We start from the raw sequence: 11,042 nt of genomic DNA, 5'->3' as shown, positions 1-11,042 counted from the left end.
CAAAATCGATTTTATATACTTCTGTGCAACCTTGTGTTTCAGTTTTTTGTAACATTTTGTATCAATTTCTTCTTTATTCTTCTTTATTGTGTGTGTATTCTTTAATGTCGAAGGGGAATATTCAAGGACTTCTAGCATGCTTACAAGCATTAATTTTGTATCATCTTGAGTATTAATGTTCATCTACTACTTGTGACTCTAGAATAGAACATTGTAGGAAATTGGCTGACTCTTCAAAGCACTTCTGTAGACCTAGAAGCCATAATACTGACATGGATCTTAGAACCAATGCATAATTTTTTCCACAGCTTTTGCATTTATTACATTTGCATGGCAAATGCAGTTTGGATTTCAGCTACCTGCTCTGTGGTAGCTTGGACCTTCCTTCTGTTCTTTATTCTGCCTACTCCTGCTTTTATTATTTGTGTGTGTATGTACGTGTATGTGTATTATCTGATATATTGTTATTTTAGTTTAAAATTTTAATTTACATCTCTTAATTGACATCTAGAATACTTCTTTTTTTTTTTATTATTGTATTTTAGGTTTAGGGGTACATGTGAAGAACATGCAAGATTGTTGCATAGGTACACACATGGCAGTGTGATTTGCTGCCTTCCTCCCCATCACCTATATCTGGCATTTCTCCCCATGCTATCTCTCCCCAACTACCCACCCCCCACTGTCCCTCCCCATTTCCCCCCGACAGATCCCAGTGTGTGATGCTCTTCTCCCTCTGTCCATGTGTTCTCATTGTTCAACGCCCACCTATGAGTGAAGACATGTGGTGTTTGATTTTCTGTTCTTGTGTCACTTTGCTGAGAATGATGGTTTCCAGGCTCATCCAGGCTCCTACAAAGGACACAAACTCACCATTTTTTGTGGCTGCATAGTATTCCATGGTGAATATGTGCCACATTTTCCCTGTCCAGTCTATCATCGATGGGCATTTAGGTTGGTTCCAGGTCTTTGCTATTGTAAACTGTGCTGCAATGAACATTTGTGTGCATGTGTCCTTATAATAGAATGATTTATAATCCTTTGGATATATACCCAGTAATGGGATTGCTGGGTCAAATGGAATTTCTATTTCTAGGTCCTTGAGGAATTGCCACACTGTCTTCCACAATGGTTGAACTAATTTACACTCCCACCAACAGTATAAAAGTGTTCCTATTTCTCCACACCCTCTCCAGCATCTGTTATCTCCAGATTTTTTAATGATCACCATTCTAACTGGTGTGAGATGGTATCTCAATATAGTTTTGATTTGCATTTCTCTAATGACCAGTGATGATGAGCATTTTTTCATGTTTGTTGGCCTCATATAGAATACTTCTGTTTTTTAATCTTTTCAGTGAATGGCTCTGCCAACTTAGATATGTACTACTATAGCATTCTTTCTCATTAGCAACAACACTTCTGTACTTTTTAATGGCAAACTGAATGTCACTATTTTATTATTACAAGTGATTATTTTCATACTTATGTTGAGCAGCTGAATTTATTTTGATCAAAGAATCTTAATATTCAGTACTAGAGATAATTTAGATTATTTTCTCAGTCCTTTAGCAATATTTTTCTTCTAACTTTGAAGATGTTCAAAGATTAAACACCTCTTTTTTAAAAATCTGGTTATCATTTCAGTATATTGCTGCCTCAGTTCAGAAAAAGTTTCAAAAATTGAATGGTACAAGCCACCTCCTGCTTGTTAGCTAACAGTCCGATATTTTTCAGGTTTCACAGTTCTACCTACTTCTAAGAATCCAAAGATATGTTTACATATTTTTATAAACAACAGTTCTAGTTCAAATACTACTGCTTAATGTAGCATGAGTATCTCCAATTCATCCTTTCAGACTAAACTACAACTACTGATAAATGGACAGTACTTCCCTTTTGTCTCAATTGCCTATTGCTTATCTCAATAGCCACTGATACACCTGCTATTGCCTGATACAGCTGAAGGAGCTGGATGCTTACACAAAATACCGTGCTAAGAGTTGAGGAAAGAAGCAGTCTCAAAGAATCTCCTATTCTCCCTAGCCTATTCCCTTGCTGGTCACCACCTTTATCTCTGGCAGCTGCCTGCTGGTGTGGATGTATCTTCTTCGGGTTGGCCGTCATTCCTCTCAGTGTCACAAACGTGAAGAGTAAAGCACATCAATAATATGTAGCTCCAAATTTATAAAAATCCTTGCATTTATATTCATAATCCTATTTACTTAAAGTACACCTGTGACCTCCAAGTTGTCAAATTTGGTCTTGGAGCTAGTATCACTGTGTTTTGATATATTTTAAATCTGAATTTCTGATTGAAACTTTAAGTTAGTGAGTTACATGGAGACTTAGGTATTGTTATTATTTCAATCCAACTATTCAAAAAGTTTATAATAATTAATTATCTATGTTTCCTATATTTTAATTTTAATACAGGGTGGAAGAATAGTGACAGTTTTCCAGGCCTCCGTTTACAAGATGTCTGGACAGCAACTATGCAAATATATAGGTATAAATGCATATGAAAGATTTTACCCAACTCCATTATGTGGCATCATATTCATTCAGGGAAGAATGTTCTTTTGTAACACCTGTCAAATCTCTCTGCATCCAGATGATATTTTCCCCCCAAAATTGTTATAATAAAATACAAAGGGTAAGTATTTCATGGAATTTCCATGATTTCGGTATAGTCTATCATGTTTATTGATGAAACAAATATTTTTAAAAATCCTCTTCAATATCTTCAAGTATTATATAGGAATAAATTATTGGCAGAAACTTGGAAGGTAAAATATCCATAGCTGGTTACCTAGTGTGTTAAACACAAAGTGTTTCACAGTAAATACATTTCTCAATAATTAAAATAAAAATGCATAACTTGTCTCTCAATCATTTTCTTGAATTAAGTTTAATTGTGTTAGAAAAATAATTCAGTAGTAGCACATATGTGTAACAGTTAAAATAATATAATTTGATTAAATAAGTTTCAACCAAGAGATAACTGAATTATCCATATGACTGAGATAAATTATTTAATTTTTTCTATATAATTATGTAGTTATATATAGGACAGCTTATATAAATATGTTTACCTCTGCACGTAATTCATATATGTATATTATAAATAAAAATACCCTTGTTAGATCATGAGGGATGATTATGCTATGGAAACTATATCTATTAACATACTTTATTTCAGGTTTGTCAGGAGATTTTCAGAAATTCATTGTAAAAAAAATGATTATTATGTAATAGTTTTAAAAGTGATGAATTCTCTTTTCTTTAGTTTGGATTTTATAACTGTTTTTATTTGATATTTATTTATACTGAAAAATTTTATGAAATAGGTGCAAGAACAGACAGACCTTGAGAGTTTCCACTGAGACCAAGTGAAAAGAAAATGACAACGTTAAGATCTGAAACTGAGTTTTATGAGGTCTTTTGTATGTTGAACTAGAAGCCCAAATAATTGTATCTTAACACTTCTTCAAAGAAGATACGCAGTTGGTAAATAAACATATGAAAAGATACTCAAAACAATACGTTATCAGGGAACGGCAAATTAACGTGGTGAGATACCATTATAAACCAATTCAAATGTCTAATATCTGAAAAACTAACAATAACAAATGATGACAAGGATATGAAGCAGTAGAAATTCGTCCATTGATGGTGGAAACATAAAATGGTACAGTCACATTGGAAGACAGTTTGGCAGTTTCTTACATTCTAAGCATAGTCTTGCTCTATAATCCAGCAATTGATTCCTTAGATATTTACTCAAAATAGTTGAAAAGTATGTCCACACACAAAAAAATGCCCACCAATGTTTATAGTGGTTTTATTCATAATTGCCAAAAGCTGAAAGCAACCGGTATGTTTTTCGATAGATAAATAAACACAATGGAATACATTGGTATAACAGAATATTACATAATAAAAAGGCATAAGCCATCAAGCATGAAAAGCTGAAATACATATTGTTAAGTGAAAGAACTATAGAGACAACAAAAAGATAGTGTTTGCCAGAGGTCTGGGGTAAGGAGAGAGGGATGAATAGAAGAAGCACAGTGAATATTAAGACAGTAAAATTACCCTGCATGATACTGTAATGGTGAAAACATGACTTTATGCATGTATCAAAACCCATAGAACTGCACAACACACAATGAATCCTAATATAAGTCGTATACTACAATTAATAATGATGTATATATATTGGTTCACTAATTGTTACAAATGTACCATACTAACGCAAGATAATAGGGAAAATTGTATGACAGGAGTGTAAGGGGGTTTATGGAAACTCTGCACCTTATTTTGTAATCCTAAATCTACTCTAAAAATAAATAAATCAATTTAAAAATTAATTAAAACAGTCATTCATTTTTTTTCAGATTCTTACGTAATGAATGTTTGACACACTATTGTCCTACCATTATGGAGGTTGCTACTCCCAACTTAAACACTGTCTTAGATTTGCATATAATATTTAAAATGAAACACAAAATACCTCAAAATAAAAACAAGACGTATAAAACAACTTTTAATCATTTGAAAACATAATCACTTTCTTTTGTCATATCAGCTCTCTTTTGTCAGAACCAGCCAGAGAAAATGAATGCTGCAAAATGTGGTTTAATGATATTTGTAACTATGCCTTTTCCACTAAAAATGGGTATAACAAAAACACTGCAAAATAAAACAAATATCTAAAATATCTTTTTCTTTCATGCTTTTCATGCTGTTTTCTTGGTTACTAGAAGTCATCACAAAAAATTTATGTTTTATTTGGACTTGTTATGTTGACCACTCAAATGCTTCCTACAAGTATTCTAAATTTGACCCCAATATTTATGTACAGTCTGCCTGTCAAGTTGTTACTGTTATCCATATTATTATATTTTAATAAAATAAATATTTTGTGTCATTGTACCATGTCAGGTATTTTACTTTTGAATTCTAAATAATATCTATATTATAGTATTTCTGTTTGATGCTTTACTATTTAGCAATACCCTTCTCATTATAATTATCTACTTAAGAAGCTGTATTTTTGTGGGATAATTTTGAGTAGTTTAAAATAATATTTGAAAAAAGTATTTAAACACTGTAATGATGATCATTATTTAACCAAAAGTTCAGACCATAAGCTTGAATGATGAAAGGATAGCTATGCCACATATGCTCAATAGTGTAGTGGCATCAATGAAAATCTCTTTTCTCAGCTCTTGAAGAAAAGGCTGTGGTTATCACTCCAGTCACAGAGATCTTAGACACTGCAGCTCTGTTCAGAGAAAGAACTTGCAACAATCAAAACCCTGGCTGTGCACACAGAAGGTTCTTGAAATGTAGTCCACAATCTAGAGATTAGAGCCTCAGTATCACCTGGGAACTTGTCAGAAATGCAAATTATGGAGTCTTAACTTGGACATACTGAATGAGAAACTCTGGGGTTGGAGTTAAAAATTTTCCATGATATTTTTTTAATTTTTAACTTTTATTTTACATTCAGGGGTACATGTGCAGGTTTTTTTATACAGATAAACTCATGTCGTGGGAGTTTGTTATACAGATTATTTCATCTCCCAGGTGTTAAGCCTAGTAACCAATAGTTATTTTTTCTGTTTCTCTCCCTATTCCCAACCTCCACCCTTCAGTAGACCACAGAGTTTGCTGTTTCATTCTTTGTGTTCATGAATCCTCATCATTTAGCTCCACTTATACATGAGAACATGCTGTATTTGGTTTTCTGTTCCTTCATTAGTTTGCTAAGGTTAATGGTTTCCAGCTTCATTCATGTTCCCACAAAAGACATGATACTATTCTTTTTATGACTGAATAATATTCCATGATATGTATGTACCACAGTTTCTTTATCCAATCTGTCATTGATGAGCAATTTTTCAATGTCTTTGCTATTGCAAATAGTTTATCAATGAACATTCACATGCATATGCCTTTATGGTAGAATAATTTATATTCCTCTGGGTATATACCCAGTAATGAGATTGCTGGGTCAAATTGTAGTTCTGTTTTTAGCTCTTTGAGAAATTGCCATATTGTGGTCCACAATGTTTGAATTAATTTACTCCCCCATCAATAATGTATATGTTCCGTTTTCTTCACAAGCTTGTCAGCATTTGTTACCTTTTGGCTTTTTAATCATAGCCATTGTGACTGGTGTGGGATGGTATCTCATTGTGGTTTTGATTTGCATTCCTCTAATAATCAGTAATGTTAAGCTTTATTTATTTATTTTTAATTTTTTTATTATTATACTTTAAGTTCTGGGGTACATGTGCAGAACATGTAGGTTTGTTACATAGGTATACACATGTTGAGTTTTCTAAATATGTTTGTTGGCTGTATGTATGCCTCCTTTTGAAAAGTATCTGTTCATTTACTTTGCCCACTTTTATTGGGGTTGTTTTTCTCTCATAAATTTATTTAAGTTCCTTATAGAGGCTGGGTATTAAACCTTTGTCAGATGAACAGTTTGCAAGTATTTTCTCCCATTCTGTAGGTTGTCTCTAAAGTTTATGTTTTGAAAGTCATCCAGGTGATTTGATGCAGACTGAAGTTTGAAAACCTATACTTTACAGTTTTGAGTACAGCTTATAGTCTCACCAATAAGGCTATGATTCAAAGATTAAAACAAATTAATGCAAATATTACTGAGCCATAGTTAATTCTAGTCATTGATAATGAAAAATCAAAGCAAAAATTTCATACAGAATAGAATACTTCAGCTGTTCATACTGGGTTTGTGTGTGTGTGTGTGTGTGTGTGTATGCATTTTGCTGTTGTTGACTTACAATTAAGATTGGGCTGTGAGAATGAGAACTTTTCATAATGGGGCTTGCAATCAAGGATAAGCAGAGTTAATACATATCTCTGTCACAAAATATATCCCAATCAAAATGGTACCTCTAAAATCAAATAAGGAATATTAGAATATGGGCTGGATGCAGTGGCTCACTCCTGTAATCCAAGCACTTTGGGTGGCCGAGGCCTCAGAATCACTCAAACCCAGGAGTTAAAATCAGCCTGGGGAACATAGCAAGACCTATCTCTACAAATAATAATAATAAAAAAGATTAGCATGGTGGCATGTACCTGGGTTCTTAGTTATTCAAGAGGCTTAGGTGGGAGGGTCACTTAAGCCCAGGTAGTCAGGACTGTTGTGTTCACACCATTGCACTCCAGCCTGAGCAGCAAAGTGAGCCTCTCTCTCTCTGTCTAAATATATATTTATATAAAATGAGCATATATATGTATCAACGGGCCTTAAGTCTTAAGACCAAAGAAGAATGAAAAAAACATCAGTCTCCCACACATATGTATCCCTAAAATAAATTTTCCCAACAATTTAGAAATTTTATTAGGGTTGCCCACCAATATTAATTCTCTTTTCTTTCTTTAAAATGCATCTGTTGAATTTCAGGTGGATACATAGCCAAGCACTACATATCGAAGCCTCCAGTTGCAGCTTTGAGTGGCTATATGTCAAGGTTATAACAAACTAATTAACCTAAATTTTACTCTTGCAAGGTTTATCTATAAATATTTTGTTACAATACTTTTTTTGTATAATTTCAACTTTATTTTAGATTCGGGGGTATGAGGGCAGGTTTGTTGCACAATGCTGACATTTAGGGTACAAATGATCCCATTACTCAGGTACTGAGCATAGAACCCCAAAGGTAGTTTTGCAACTATTCCCTTTTCCCTCCCTTACCCCTTAGTAGTCCTCAATGTCTATTGTTGCCATCTTTATTTTCATGAGTAGTAAATATTTTAGTTTCTACTAATAAGTGAGAAGATGCAGCTGCATTTGTGTTGCTACAAAGAATATTATTTTGTTCTTTTTTATAGCTGCATAGTATGCCAACATTTCCTTATCCAGTCCACTGTGGATGGGCACCTATGTTGATTCTTTGATATTATAAATAGTGCTATGATTGGCCGGGCACAGTGGCTCACGCCTATAATCCCAGCACTTTGGGAAGCCGAGGCGGGTGGATCACGAGGTCAAGAGGTCGAGACCATCCTGGTCAACAAGGTGAAACCCTGTCTCTACTAAAAATACAAAAATTAGCTGGACATGGTGGCATGCACCTCTAGTCCCAGCTACTCTGGAGGCTGAGGCAGAATTGCTTGAACCCAGGAGGTGGAGGTTGCGGTGAGCCGAGATTGCGCCATTGCACTCCAGCCTGGGTAACAAGAGCGAAACTCCATCTCAAAAAAAAAAAAAAAAAAAATAGTGCTATGATTAACATAATAGTGTATGGGTATTTTTGGTGGAATGATTTTTTTCTTTTGGATATATACACAGTAATTGTATTGCTGACTTGAATTCTAGTTCTAAGTTCTCTGAGAAATCTCCAAACTGCTTTCCATAGTGGCTGAACTAATATGCATTTCCTCTAACAGTGTATAAGCATTCTCTTTTCTCTGCAGCCTTGCCAGAATTGTTTTTGTATATTTTTATTTAATGTGTTTATAATTTTATATCAGATCTAATTTTTAATATATAACTTTCAATAATATATCTTGTGTAATGTTTGTATTAAATTTTTCATTGTTCATATATTGTCACTTATGCTGTTCATCTATCATACATAATAGATGAACAAATATCTTTTTTCTTCCTCAATATTTATAACTAGAATTCAGAATCCTCATAAAAGAGTTAAAGATTGAATAATATAGATGAAATCAGTTATATTAATCCAATTCATACTAAATTTAAATGAGGAATTTTATTATAAAGATTCAAAGATGTCATATAGAAATAACATATGATACCAAGTAGACCTTAAGAATATATCTGATTTGGATCCAAGATGGCCGGTTAGGAGGAAATCGGGATTGCAGCTCCGAGAGAAAGCGCAGAGGGTGAGTGGATGCCGCATTTTCAGACGGATTTTTACTGCCCACAGACCAGGAGATTCACAGGCGGAGGAGCCCCACGGGTCACCAGCGCCGCTGGTTTGAACGGCACAGCTGCTTGGCCTGCGCCCTGGGGCCAAGTGAGAGAGACTGAGTCCCCTATAAGCCAGCAAGGAGAGCTGAAATGGGGAGCCAGGCCAGCGCCATGAATCTCAGAGCCACGGCTTCAGCCGACGCAGTGGCTCCAGAGGCAGAGCAGATGAGATGGTGTCCCCTCTTAGCCAGCAAGGGGACCTGAAACAGGGAGTCAAGCCAGGAGATTCCCGGGCAAAAAAAGCACCACTGCAAACACAACTGAACCCGGGACAGTCCAGCTCTGTGGAGGAGGGGCGTCCTCCATTACAGAGGCACCCTGCAGTTCCCAGGGCAATCTACCAAGGCAACCCGCCATTACAGAGACTCCGTCACTACAGGGGCAGGCCAACATAGCAGAAGCAGTTCTAACTACACCCATATAAAAAGGACTGCAGGGAAGTTCACACGGAAGCTGGGTGGAGCCCACAGCAGCTCAGTGAAGCCTCTGCAGGCTGAGTGTGACTAGGCTGCCACCTTGTGAGCAGGGAAAACAGCAACCACACAGCAGAAAATCATAAAGCCCTAACTCCCTGGGACAGAACACCTGGGGGGAAGAAAAGGGGGTTTATGAGTTCTGCTGCTGCAGACTTAAAATTACTAAAATCAGAAAGACAACAACTACAAAGTCAACAGGTGGATAAATCCACAAAGATGGGAAGAAACCAGTGCAAAAAGGATGAAAACACCCGAAACCAGAACACTTCTCCTCTTACAAGGGATCACAACTCCCCATCAGCAAGGGAACAAGACTGGATGGAGAATGAGTGTGATGAAATGACAGAACCAGCTTTCAGAAAGTGGATAATAAGAAACTTCTGTGAGCTAAAAGAACATGTTATAACCCAATGCAAAGAAACTAAGAACCTTGAAAAAAGACTTGATGAAATGCTAACGAGAATGGACAACTTAGAGAGGAATATGAGCAAATTGATGGAGCTGAAAAACCCAACACAAGAACTTCGCGAAGCATGCACAAGTTTCAACAGCCGAATTGACCAAACAGAAGAAAGGAAATCAGAGGTCGAAGATCAACTCAATGAAATAAAATGAGAAGTCAAGATTAGAGAAAACAGGGTAAAAAGGAATGAACAAAGTCAACAAGAAATATGGGACTATGTGAAAAGACCTAATCTATGTTTGATAGGGGTACCTGAATGTGATGAAGAGAATGCATCCAAGATGGAAAATACTCTTCAGGATATTATCCAGGAAAACTTCCCCAACCTAGCAAGGCAGGCCAATATTTAAGTCCAGGAAATACAGAGAACACCACAAAGATATTCCTCTAGAAGAGCAACCTTAAGGCACATAATCGTCAGATTCACCAGGGTTGAAATGAAGGAGAAAATACTAAGGGCAGCCAGAGAGAAAGGTCAGGTTACCCACAAAGGGAAGCCCATCAGACTCACAGCAGATCTCTCAGCAGAAACCCTACAGGCCAGAAGAGAGTGGGGGCCGATATTCAACATCCTTAAGGAAAAGAACTTTCAACCCAGAATTTCATATCCAGCCAAACTAAGCTTCATAAGTGAAGGAAAAATAAAATCCTTTGTGAACAAGCAAGGACTCAGAGATTTCATCACCACCAGACCAGCTTTACAAGAGCTCCTGAAAGAGGCACTACACATAGAAAAGAACAACCAGTACCAGCCACTCCAAAAACACACAAAATGGTAAAGAGCATCAACACAATGAAGAATCTGCATCAACCAATGGGCAAAACAGCCGGCTAGCATCAAAATGGCAGGATCAAATTCACACATAACAATATTAACCCTAAACGTAAATGGACTAAATACCCCAATCAAAAGACACAGACTGGCAAATTGGATAAAAAGCCAAAACCCATCAGTGTGCTGTATCCAGGAAACTCATCTCACATACAAGGATACACAAAGGCTCAAAATAAAGGGATGGAGGAAGATTTACCAAGCAAATGGAGAGCAAAAAAAAGCAGGAGTTGCAATTCTCATCTCTGATAAAATAAACTTTAAAGCAACAAAGATCAA

The sequence above is a fragment of the Aotus nancymaae genome, unplaced genomic scaffold, assembly GCF_030222135.1.
Source record: "Aotus nancymaae isolate 86718 unplaced genomic scaffold, 86718_ANA_hifiasm-v0.15.2.pri h1tg000008l, whole genome shotgun sequence".
NCBI lineage: Eukaryota > Metazoa > Chordata > Mammalia > Primates > Aotidae > Aotus > Aotus nancymaae.
This window is presented reverse-complemented; position numbering follows the sequence as displayed.